The following is a 13389-nucleotide window of genomic DNA, read 5'->3' as shown; positions in this document are numbered from 1 at the left end:
AGGTCGGAAGCAGCAGGGCCCCGAACGGAAGCAAAATTGCCAGGACGTGAGAACCCGCCCACTTCGCCGGAACTATCGCATCTTCAAACGGAAATCTAGTTGCCAAAAGGGGTGAGAATGCGTCATTGGTATGTAATTTGAGAGGCCCCTCATCTCACATCACCCCACGGTGCAACCCTCCTCGCGTCACGTGACCGGCCCGGTCCCAGCCTCTCAGACCACAGAACGTGACGCTTCGACTGTCACATGTCTCGGCCCTGTCAACTACGTCTCTGGAACACCTATCTCCCCACGACGTCCTCGGCACCCCGGTGCCCGAGTTACCTCCCTTCAGCCCCCACGCGGCGGGGAGGGGGCGCTGACTATCCCCAGAGGCAGTGGGTGGTAGGACCTTGGCTGAATTCGGCTTTATTTCTTTTGGGTCCGGGAGTGTTGGGCAGACGACTTAGAATTTGGAGCTGTCCACATGATGAGACCTTGAAATTCAGAAAAGAAAAAGATCCAGCATCAGAGAGTTGCAGGGTTTTGTAGGCAGAGCATCTGGGGGTGGGAAGTGACCTCACCCGAGGCAGAAATCTCTTCTCCCGCATACTCCTGGCACAGCTTCTGACAGGTGGGCGGCTGGCGCCCGGCTTGAACGCTGCAGTCCCGCTGCACTCACCACCTTCTGAGCAGCGACACCATTTCAGGGTAGCTCAGGCTGAGAAAAGAGTCTGTTATATTGAGCAGCATGTCACTTAGACCGCCCCCCCAGACCCCCACCTTGCACCGGAGTCTACCCTCTGGAGCCCACAAAAAAATTCCACATTATAGTGGCCTGTGAGCTCTTGAGGTGAGGGCATGACTGTAGGGTTCTCACCAGAATCCCAGCACCTAGTTCAGTACCCAGCACATAGTGGACCCTCAGTAAATATTTGTGGACAGAATCTTAGCCTTTCATATAACTGAAGATGAAGCTTATGGTTCCCTAGTCTTCTCTTTTAGGCTTCAGGCTGTCACGGTGACACTTCCCTAACCCTAGCCCTGTAGACATTCATTCATTCAGTGGATATTTATTGGGAATTTACTATGGGCCAGACACTGTTCTAGGGCTGGAGATACATGAGGGCGTAACAGACAAGAATGCCTTGCACTTTTGGAACCTACATTCTATAGGAGGAGGCCCCAAGGCCACTGAGTGAGTCTCAGCATAGCCAGGATGAATATTAGTTCTCCTGGATCCCAGGGTTCTTTCCAGGGACTTATATGAAGGTCAAGCAAGGGAAGGAAGGGCCCCTCTCTATTATGTCCTAGTAAGGAAATCTAGATTTTTTTTTTTTTTTTGGCCACGCTGTGCAGCATGCAGGATCTTCGTTCCCAGGGATCGAACCCATGCCCTCTGCAGTGGAAGCCAGGGAAGTCCCAAGGAAACCTAGATTTCTGTGACTGAGTTGCTGTGGACTTCAGGAAAGTCACTTCTTATCTCAGGGCCTTGATCTCCCATCTCTACAATGGATGGCAATAGGGGGATGGGGATATAGTCTTTATGGGTATTCCCTGCTCTAAAGTTCAATGATAGTGAAACTGTCAAGTGCTGTATCACTCTATGTGAGGGGCTTTGATCCTTCTCCTCTTCCCTTTAGAATTTGGCTCGTCTGGGGTTGGGAATGAAGGAGTGAAGATGGTGCTGCTCTGATCAACCCACAGGGGGAATGGAGGGTTAGAGGCTTAAATGAAGGGTTTGGGAGGCCAAGCCCTGCCCGCGGAGTTCCCTGGAAATCATGAGGAAGAATTGCTCTGCTCTTGGGTCTTTCCTATTGGCCTCTGCCTCCCTGCCCCCCTCCTTTCTTTCCCTCTGTCTCTGTCCCTAGTCTCTCTCTGTCTCTCTGAGTGGTACGGTGGAAGGGTTTTGGACATCTGACCTTTAGTCCTGTCTTAAATAATTCATTGCTTCTCCGTGGGCCTTAATTTCTCCTTTTGACAACTTGGTCTGGTCATTTCTGTTTTGCCTAAGGTAAGAATTGAGCAATATCAGGTGAGGTAAGGAAGGATATGAAAGGGTCTTGCAAAAGCCCCCCTCTGCAGGCTTTTACTACTGTGGATTCCAGGTTTCTCTGGGCCCACCAGTCCCACCTGCCTCTCTCTGTTTCTCAGCCTTTTGATGACTTGCCTTCTTGGTTCCAGCTATGATCTGGATTTGTTGGTGCCTTTGTTAAATTACCCAGGATTATGAGAGTCATCATTTTATTTGTGGTCTCTGGATGGGATCACAGGGCTATGGGATGGTGACTTAAGGTCATACATAGGAGGCTGGGCTCAAAGCCCCATGGAGTGGTGTGTGGAGGAGCTGGGGAGCAGAGGCCATCTAGAGGGAATGGCTCTGGGGATGGAGCTTTCCAGAGCTGAGCCCATATCTCTGTTTCATGGTCCTTTTTGACTCCTCTCAGGCCCTCTGAGCAGCCTTGAAGGGTGCATTAACTATATTGGGCCTCGAATGTGTGGGTGTTGGGGGGTATTTTCCTCTCAGTCTGTGTGAAGGTCAAACCCTACTTGATCTTTTTTTTTTTTTGATTTTATTTTGGCTGTGCGGGCTCTTCGTTGCGGTGCACGGGCTTCTCTAGTTGTGGTGCTTGGGCTCTAGAGCGCGTGGGGTCAGTAGTTGCAGCGTGCAGGCTTCTCTCTACTTGCAGCACACAGGCTTAGTTGCCCCACAGCATGTGGGATTTTAGTTCCCCCACAGCATGTGGGATCTTAGTTCCCCCACCAGGGATTGAACCCGCGTCCCCTGCATTGGAAGGCGGATCCTTAACTGCTGGACCACCAGGGAAGTCCCAAACCCTACTTGATCTTGATGCTTGGCAGCTTGTCCTGTCCCCTCCATCTGCGGGTCCATCTACCAACAGTGGAACCAGATGACCTGGGCTGGAATCCCAGCTCATTCACTTGCCGTATAACCCTGTAAGGCAAGCTACTTAACCTCTCTGTGTTAACTCAGTTTCCTCATTTGAAAAATGGGAACCATAACAGTACCAATCTCATAGGGTTGCCGTAAGGATTCGATGAAATGATATATGTGTAAAGTGAAAGAACAGTATCTGGTATTAAGTGCTAGCTAAGTGTTTGCTGCCGTCATATGACGGTGATGATCACGATTGTCACTCTGATGATGTCAGTAGCCCCAGTGTCTCTGCCAGGGTTTCCACGCTGCTGCTCGTCTTCCTTCCCCTTTCCATCTCCTGAGCCCTACTGTGTGCCAGATCCTAGGCTAGCTGTCTTGCCAACTCCTGCCCATCTCTCGTGTCTCCTCTTGGATCTAACACACCATATATTTTGCTAATTTATTCTATATATTGTCTGCCTCCACCCCTCCTCTCCACCCTACTAGAATGTAAGCTCCATGAGGACAGGGATTTTCACCTGCACTATTCATTGCCGTGTCCCCAGTGCCTACAACAGTGCCTGGCACATAGTAGCTGGTCAATAAGTATTCACGAAGGAATGAAATTATTTCTTTTTAATTTAATAGTTACCTAGCATTCACTATGTGCCAGGTACCAATACTAGTACTTTATAAATATTTACTCATTTCATCCTCATATCAATTCTGTGAGAAAGTACTATTATTGTCCTCATTTTACAGAGGAGGAAACTGAGGCACAGAGATGTTAAGTAATTTGCCCAAAGTTACACACTAGAAAATGCAAGGGCCAGGATTTGGAACCAGAAAGGAAGCTCCAGACTCTATGCTCTTTTTTTTTTTTTAATTATTTTATTTATTTATTTTTGGCTGCTTTGGGTCTTCGTTGCTGCGCGGGCTTACTCTAGTTGCAGTGAGCAGGGGCTACTCTTCATTGCAGTGCGCGGGCTTCTCAATGCAGTGGCTTCTCTTGTTGCGGAGCACGGGCTCTAGGTGAGCGGGCTTCAGTAGTTGTGGCACGCAGGCTCAGTAGTTGTGGCGCACAGGCATAGTTGCTCCGCGGCATGTGGGATCTTCCCGGACCAGGGCTCGAACCCGTGTCCCCTGCATTGGCAGACGATTTTTTTTTGAATTTTATTTATTTATTTATGGCTGTGTTGGGTCTTCGTTTCTATGCGAGGGCTTTCTCCAGTTGCAGCAAGCGGGGGCCACTCTTCGTCGCGGTGCGCGGGCCTCTCACTATCGTGGCCTCTCTTGTTGTGGAGCACAGGCTCCAGACGCGCAGGCTCAGTAATTGTGGCTCACAGGCCTAGTTGCTCTGCGGCATGTGGGATCTTCCCAGACCAGGGCTCGAACCCGTGTCTCCTACATTGGCAGGCAGATTCTCAACCACTGTGCCACCAGGGAAGCCCGGCAGGCGGATTCTTAACCACTGCACCACCAGGGAAGCCCCAGACTCTATGCTCTTAACCAGTACACTAGGATCCAAGGAAAACGCCAGCCAGGGATGGCTCCCTGTGTTCCATCCACCTTTGGGGAGTTGCTGCCACCTATTGATGCTCTGTTTTGGATCATCTGTGGGGGGAGGAGGGGGCCGACTGCAAGACTGAGCCTTCTTCCTTCCCCCATCACAGGGTCTCTCTTCCACACCTGTTGGGTTGGGGCGGACTGCCGGGGAGGTTGTTGGTCCTCCTCCCATTCCCTGTTTGCCGTCTCCCCAGGAACCAAAGATGTCTATGCATGTATTACATAAAGGGCTTCTCTTCACCCTACAGATATCTCTGAGGCTGGTTTTGTGCCCAAGCCCCAGGGGCTACAGAGATGAAGCCCACACAGCTCTCTCTTCATGATGTGTCTTGAGCCTTACCTTGATCACTCCCTAGAGAGCCATCTGAGAACCTCCCTTCTTTAAACTCTACACGCATTCTCGTGGCTTTAACTGACATCCGTATTTGGCTCCCAAGCCCACATCTTCAGCCCCCAATTTTCTCGTAAGCTCTAGACCCCTGAATCCACTTGCCTCCTGGGCATCCCCTCCTCCCCTCCTGGAGGTCCCATGAATGTCTTAAACTCACCGTGTCCCAAACACCATGCATCGTCTCCCCCTGAGAATCTCCTAAACCAGCTTCTGTTCCTCCTGTTTCCTCTCCATGTGGATGACACCAGGTCACCCATGCCATAACCTTGGCCTTGAACTTCATTCTAAAGGTGATGCTTCACACAACTTGTCAGGATAACCTCCATAAAAATACTAGAAGAGGGCTTCCCTGGTGGTGCAGTGGTTAAAGAATCCGCCTGCCAATGCAGGGGACGCAGGTTCAAGCCCTGGTCCGGGAAGATCCCACATGCTGCGGAGCATCTAAGCCTGTGCGCCACAACTACTGAGCCTGCACTCTACAGCCCGCGAGCCGCAACTACTGAGCCCACGTGCCACAACTACTGAAGCCCATGCGCCTAGAGCCCGTGCTCCACAACAAGAGAAGCCACCACAGTGAGAAGCCCGCGCACCGCAACGAAGAGTAGCCCCCGCTCGCCGCAACTAGAGAAAACCCGCGCACAGCAAAAAAAACCCAACACAGCCAAAGTTTAAAAAATTTAAAAAATAAAATAAAATACTAGAAGAAAATATGGGCAAAATTCTTTATAATTCTTAGAGTGAGGAAGGCCTTTCCAACTACAACTCAAAATTCAGAAACTATACTCAATATTTTGTAATAACCTATAAGGGAAAAAAATCTGAAAAAAAAAAGATATATATGTATGTATAACTGAATCACTTTGCTGTTCACCTGAAACTAACACAACTTTGTAAATCAACCAAACTTCAGTAAAAAAAATAAAAATAAAAGCATATTACCAATGGATATGAAAAATTCAGAAACTATAAAATAAAAGATTAATATATTGTCTACGGGAAAAAATTCTGCATGGCAAAAAAAAGTCAAAGCAAAATCAAAGGACAATAAACTGGGAAAAAATATTTGCAATCCTTATCATATACAAAGGGCTAATCTCCCTACTATTTAAAGAGCTCCCATATATCGATAAGAAAGACCAACAGTTCAATAAAAAAAATGGGCAAAGAACATGACAGATCACAAAAAGACAATAAAGACAAACAAATATGCAGATGTTCATCTTTGCACATAATAAGAGAGGTGAAAATTAAGATAATACTGAGATATTATTTTTTAATTTATTGCACCAGCAAAATTCATATGTTTTTTTTTCTTCTTCTTCTATTTTTTTTTTTTTTGGCCACACTGCGCAGCTTGTGGGATCCCAGTTCCCCAACCAGTGATAGAACCTGTGCCCCCTGCAGTGGAAGTGCAGAGTCTTAACCACTGAACCGCCAGGGAAGTCCAGCAAAATCCATATGTTTGACAACATAGTGTTTTGGCAAAACTGGGGGGAAACAGGGACTTTCACTCATTGGTGGGGCTGCAAAATGATACAACCCAGACCATAGTTATCAAGCTTCTGAATGTATATATTGTTTCTGAATTCTGAATGCATATATTGTGTCTCCAGATTCTAAGAATGGCTGGGTGGTTTTTCTGCCCATCTTACCTTAGATTACTCAGCAGCGGTCAGCTTGCCCCTTGGCTGGAGTTGGATGGCCCACGATGACCTCTCTCACACTTACATGTCTGGGACCTAAGCTCTGATGGTCCAGTTGACCAGGATGGCTGAGCCACTCTCTCTCTATGGTATTTCATCCTGGGTTTCTTCATAGCATAGTGGCCTCAGAGTTCCAAGAGGGTGAGAGTAGAAGCTGCAAGGTCTCTTGAGGCCCTCCGGCACAACATTACTTGCACCATATTCTATTAGTCAAAGCAAGTCACAAGTCCATATGGGCTGCAAAGGGTGAAGAAATGGAATTTTAATTCACCAGATCTGCACATGTGTGAAATGACACATACATCAATGTTATTCATTGGCTATTGTTTGCAGTACATCTGAAACTTGTCCATTAGCGAGTATGCACCCATCAAAAAGAATGAAGATATTCATTATGTATAAATATGAAAACATTTCAAAATATATTGTTAGTTAAATGTTAGAATGAGTGTATCATGCTACTGTTGTATAAGAAAAAAAGTGTGTGTGTGAGTGTGTGTGTGTGCGCGTGGGCATATGTACATGTTTTTCCTGGAACCTCATAAAGAAATCCTGGAAAGTTGTGCATAAACAAATAGAAGTGGTTCCTGTGGGTGGTTTGTGAGACTAAGGTAGTGAGTACAATCGTTAGAGTAAGAATTTTCACTGGAAACCTTTTGTATAATTTAGATTTTTGGACCATGTGAAAGTATTATTTATTTTTATTTATTTGTTTTATTTATTTATTTTTGGCTGCATTGGGTCTTTGTTGCTGCACGCGGGCTTTGTCTAGTTGCAGTGAGTGGGGGCTACTCTTCCTTGCGGTGCTTCTCATTGCGGTGCTTCTCACTGCAGTGGCTTCTCTTGTTGCAGAGCACGTGCTCTCAGCGCACGGGCTTCAGTAGTTGTGGCACACGGGCTCAGTAGTTGTGGCTTGTGGGCTCTAGAGCACAGGCTCAGTAGTTGTGGTGCATGGGGTTAGTTGCTCCGTGGCATGTGGGATCTTCCCAGACCAGGGCTCGAACCCGTGTCCCCTGCATTGGCAGGCAGATTCTTAACCACTGAGCCACCAGGGAAGCCCAGTATTATTTATTTTAAATAATTATGTCAAAGAAAGAATGGTAAAGGCATACCTTTGAATAATTTTAAGCAAAGGAATATGTCTTAGCTTGGGCTGCTCTAGCAAAATACCATATACTTGGTGGCTTAAACAACAGACATTTATTTCTCACAGTTCTGGAGGCTGGAAAGTCCAAGGTCAAGGTGCCAAAAGAGGGAATTCCCTGGCGGTCCAGTGGTTAGGACTCTGCGCTCTCACTGCCCAGGGCCAGGGTTCGATACCTGGTTGGGGAACTGAGATCCCACAAGCAGCGTGGCGCAGCCAAAAAAAAAAAAGTGCCAACAGATTTAATTCTTGGTAAGGGCTCTCTTCCTAGCTTGTACTCACTGTGTCTTCACATGGCAGAAAGAGAAAGTTCTGCTGTCTCTTCCTTTTCTTATAAGGGCACTAATCCCATCAGGGGCTCCACCCTCATGAGCTGATCTAAACCTGATTATCTCCCAAAGGCCTCATCTTCTGCTACCATTACACTGGGAATTAGGGCTTCAAAATATGAATTTTGGGGGGACACAGACAGCCAGCCCCTAATAGAACACCATGATCAAACTTTAATTTTACAGAGATACCTTCTGGTAGCCATGTGCAAGGTCACCACAGATGACTGTGCCAGTGTGCACTACACAAGGCATCACACAAAAGGGCCACCAAGTACATGTAGACACCATGTATTTGAACATTTATTACAACAGTTATCTGACAGATGGAGGTAGAGTGTCCTGGGAAAGGACACCTTTCTCTATTTGCGCAAGGGTGCAGTAAGTATTGACTATAGTGAAGGTTGGTTGGGAGATCAGTTAGGAATCAGGCCAAAAATAATGAGGCCTGAAGTTAGGGATGCAACATTCACTAAAGAGACAGAATCTATCAGACACAGTTGCAGATTGGAAGGGATGGTGTGGGAGGAGGAGGGTCCTAGAGCACTCCTCAGTCTCTGGCCCTTGCTGTATGTGGAGGCAAGTTTGCGGGAATAAGAGAAATACCTTAAAATAAATTGCCATTATAAATCATAGCAACAAACTATTAGGAAATGTAAAAACACCATTTACAGAAATATATGATGCCTGGGACTTCCCTGGTGGTCCAGTGGCTAAGACTCCACGCTCCCAATGTAGGGAACCCAGGTTCAATCCCTGGTCAGGGAACTAGATCCTGCGGGCCACAACTAAAAAGATCCCACATGCCACAAAGAAAATCCTGCACGCGGCAATGAAAATCCCACATGCCACAATGAAGACCCAGCACGGCCAAATAAATAAATAAATATTTTTAAAAAAGAAATATATGGTGCCTAAATAAATCTTTTAAGAATATGTCAATGGCCTTTATGAGAGAACATTTTTAAATTTTATTGAAAGACTTTAAAGAAGTCCTAAACTAATGGCTAGATATACCACGTACGTGGATAGGAAGACTCAATATTATAACGCCATCGGTTCTCCCAAAACACATCTACAAAGTCAGTGCCATGATCTAGTCTCTGCTGCGTGATGTTGACTCTGGTTTTGATGGAGAGAAGGGCTAGAATGAGCCCACTGGGAGGCAGATACCAGTTGATCAGCAGAATGTTTCAGTAGTCCAGAATTTCTGCCTGGTTTGAATCCTAGCTCCTGTCTCGAGTAAGTTACTTAAACTCTTTTACTTCAGTTTCCTTATCTGTAAATGGAGATAATAATAACAGTAATCCCAGATGGTTTTTGTGAAGATTAAATGAATTAACACGTATAAGACACTTAAACAGGGACTCCCCTGGTGGCCCAGGGGTTAAGACTCCGCCCTTTCAATGCAGAGGGCGTGGGTTCAATCCCTTGTCAGGGAACTAAAATCCTACATACTGTGTGGTGTAGGCAAAAAAATTAAAAAACAAACAAAAACACTTAAACAGAGCTTGACACATGATAAGCACTATGTAAGTTATTAACATTATATTCACTTTTGGGTTCAGGATGATTTTAACAGACAGTAGGAACAGTGTGGAGAGGGATGTGTGACTAAATTCCAGGGCCTTAATGAATATAACCTGAGCACTGGATTTGAGGGGTGGAGGAACAGGAAGGGGCACACACCAGAATAACAGTGCTTTTCCACATCTGCTTGAATTGAGATTTTTCAAGTTTATAAATGGCTTTCATGCTCGTTTTCTCAGTAAATCCTCATGCTGTGCCTGAAGGGTAAGGATTAGAGCCCATTTTACAGATTTGGAGACTAGGGCTTAGAGAAGTTAGGTAAGTGGCTCCATGGGGACAGGTTGACGTTTGTTTTGCCCTCTTCTGTGTCTGTAGCCACAGAGCATAGTCCTGGCACAAAGAGCAGGGCCTCAATAAATACTGGTTAATGGATGAATAGGTCAAATGGGTATTCCTTCTTTTGTTCCTGAGCAAGCAGGTGTGATAGGTCCTGTGCCAGGTACCATGGGGAGCCAGAGATTAATCAGATGGGGTCCTTGAATATGAGGCACTCGGAGTCCAGTGGGTTGTTAAGCTGCATTTAAATTTTGCTACCTGAAGCACTGAGTCTTCCTTGAAGGATAGGTGCTCTGGGAAGTAACCCAAGCCCATTACAAAAATAAACCTTTGTTGTATTAAATCACTGAGATTTGGGAGATACTTGTTATGTAGCATAACCTAGCGTTAGCCTTGCCTATCTGATATACTGTGGTTCCCAAACTTGACTGAAAATAAGAATTGCCAGAGGTAATTGCTAAAAACCCAGATCTACTGACTCAGAATTTCCAAGGAAGAGACCTGGTCATCTGTATTTGTAACAGGCTTGCCCTCCAGCTTCGGAAGGGTCAAGAAAGACTCCTGCAGCTCACCTTGAAAGGAAGAGTAGGAGTTGGACTTGGAGAGGGGAGAGGGAAAGGTATTCCAAGGGTCAGGAACAACATGAAGAAAGGCATGGAGGTGGGGAGACGCAGGAACTACCTTGGGACCAGAATCTGGTACATGGGGAATGGTGGTACGTGCTAAAGTGGGAAGTCAGGTGAGAAAGTCTGAGTTTTATCTCATCAGCAGCGGGGAACTGGAGAGGTTTTCTGAGCAGGGGCTGGCCTGGTGATATTGATGCTCTAGGAAGGCCACTCAGGCAGGGAGACTGCATAGGAGGCTGGTGTGTGGTCCAGGCAACCCACCTCACATTGTTATTGAGTGGACTTTAAGTGATCATGGATGTATTGAGCTCAAAATCACTGACCCGTGAGACGGATTACCATTGTCATCACATCGTGTGTGCCTATGTGTCCTTAGAGCCGCAGCCAGATTTGAATTGTGCATCTTTCACACATTCACTCATTTAATGAATATTTACTTTTTTGTTTTGTTTTTTTTCATTTAACTAATATTTATTGAGCACCTACTATGTGCCAGGTGCCATAGTGCCACTGGAGAACCAGCAATGGACAAAGCAAGCAAAAACCCCTGCCTTGAAGACCTGAATAAACACTTCTCCAAACAGGATATACAGATTGCCAACAGGCACATAAAAAGATGCTCAACATCACTATCATCAGGGAAACGCAAATCAAAACCACCATGAGATATCACCTCACACCTGTCAGAATGGCCATCATCAAAAAGAACACTAATAGCAAATGTTGGCGAGGATGTGGAGAAAAGAGAACCCTCGTACGCTGTTGGTGAGAATGTAAATTGCTGCAGCCACTGCAGAAAACGGTATGGAGGTTTCTCAAAAAACTAAAAATAGAACTACCATATGACCCAGCAATTCCACTCCTTGGTATATTTCCAAACAACAACAACAACAACAATTTAAAAAAACTAATTCAAAAAGATAATTGCACCCCAATGTTCACAGCAGCATTGTTTACAATTACCAAGATATGGAAGCAACCTAAGTGTCCATCAACAAATGAGTGGATAAAGAATATGTGGTATACACACACACACACACACACACACACACACACACACACACACACACACCAGAATACTACTCAGCCATAAAAAATAATGAAATTTTGTCATTTGCAAAAATATGGATGGACTTGGAGGGTATTATGCTAAGTGAAATAAGTCGGGCAGAGGAAGACAAATACTGTATATATCACTTATATGTAGAATCTGGAAAAATACAACAAACTAGTGAATATAACAAAAAAGAAGCAGACTCACAGTTATAGAGAACAAACTAGTGATTACCAGTGGGGAGAGGAAGGGGGAGGGGCAATATAGGGGTAGGAGATTAAGAGGTACAAACTATTATGTATAAGATGACTAAGCTATGAGGATATATTGTACAACATAGGGAATATAGCCAATATTTTATAATGACTACAAATGGAGTATAACCTTTAAAAATTGTGAATCTCTATAGTGTACACCCATAACTTATACTGTACATCAATTATATTTCAATTTTTAGAAAATCCCTGCATTCATGGAACTTATTATCTTTGTCTTTATGCTGGGATAAAGGTGTGAGGGAATATGCCATTCATTCATTCATCTCTTCATTCAGATTTTTAGTGAATGTCTACTTTGTGCCTCACCTCGTGTTAGTTGCTGGGGAGAAGCAGAAATGAGTCAGCCCCATGGGACTCCCATGGGAGTCTAGTGGTTAGGACTCCGTGCTTCCACTGCAGGGGGCACGGGTTCCATCCCTGGTGGGGGAAGTAAGATCCCACAAGTCGCGGGTCGGCCAAAAAAAAAAAGAAATGAGTCTAGTGTGGAAGCAGACTCAGCCCACGGCTCATGAGGCTGTCAGCCTGGACTGCTGGCAGAGGCTTGAACTGGGTCCTGAAGGATGAGAAGCCTGACTATCAATGAAGGGACGAAACAGCGTACCGGGCGGAGGAAAAGACACAGCAAAAGACTCCAAGGTGTTTGGGGTCCATGATTCCTTGGTGTCGTTAAGGCCTGGGGTCCATGGAACAGGGAGGGAAGTGATAGGAGAGATGAGGTGATGGGGACCAAATGCCAGAGCAGCTATTGAGTGTAATCCGGGAAGTTGTGGGGCGTTGACTTTGTTGATGTAGGGGACTGATATTATCTCATTTCTTTGGGGGGGTAATCACACTAGCACCTGGGTAGAAAACTGGACGTGAAGGAAACGGGCTGCAGGCGGGAAGACCAGAAAGGAGGCTGTTCTTTCTTTCTTTCTTTCTTTCTTTCTTTCTTTCTTTTTTGGCCATGCCGCACGGCTTGCAGAATCTTAGTTCCCCAATCAGGGATTGAACCCCGGGCCATGGCAGTGAAAGTGCCAAGTCCTAACCAACCACTGGACGGCCAGGGAATTCCCCAAAAGGAGGCTGTTCTGATGGCCCAGGTCAGTCACCCCTAGACTGACCAGGGGTGGTGGGGATGGAGGGGGCCCAGGAGACAGCTCTGGATTTGGCAGTTGAGGGAGGGGCTAGAACCTTGTGGTCTTACAAGAATGAGCTTTGTAATCAAAAGATGCAGGCAAGAGCCCCAGACCTGTCCTTTACTAAATGTTATTTAACCATTCCAAGCCTGTTTCCTGATCTGGACACTTGGGATAATAGCAGTAGCTGTCCTGAGGTTGGAAGGATTATGGGGGCTACTCAGTGGAGCACCAGGGACTTGGCGGATGCTCGGAACATGGTAGCATTCTTTGGATGGGGGAGGGAGCCAAGGACAGCTTTCTGTGTGCTTTGAGTGACTGGGTGGACGGAGATGCCCTCTTTGATGGAGAGCACTTTGGGGGAAGGCGAGGCCACCACAGTCTTTGTGGTCAACGTCAAAGCCCTGGCCTCGCTTACGATAGTTATGGATCCACACGTCTCCGAGTGCATCTTTGG

Source organism: Balaenoptera borealis, assembly GCF_965194805.1.
Source record: "Balaenoptera borealis genome assembly, chromosome: 16".
Classification (NCBI taxonomy): domain Eukaryota; kingdom Metazoa; phylum Chordata; class Mammalia; order Artiodactyla; family Balaenopteridae; genus Balaenoptera; species Balaenoptera borealis.
The sequence above is the reverse complement of the archived record's forward strand: the minus strand, read 5'-3'. Positions refer to the sequence as shown.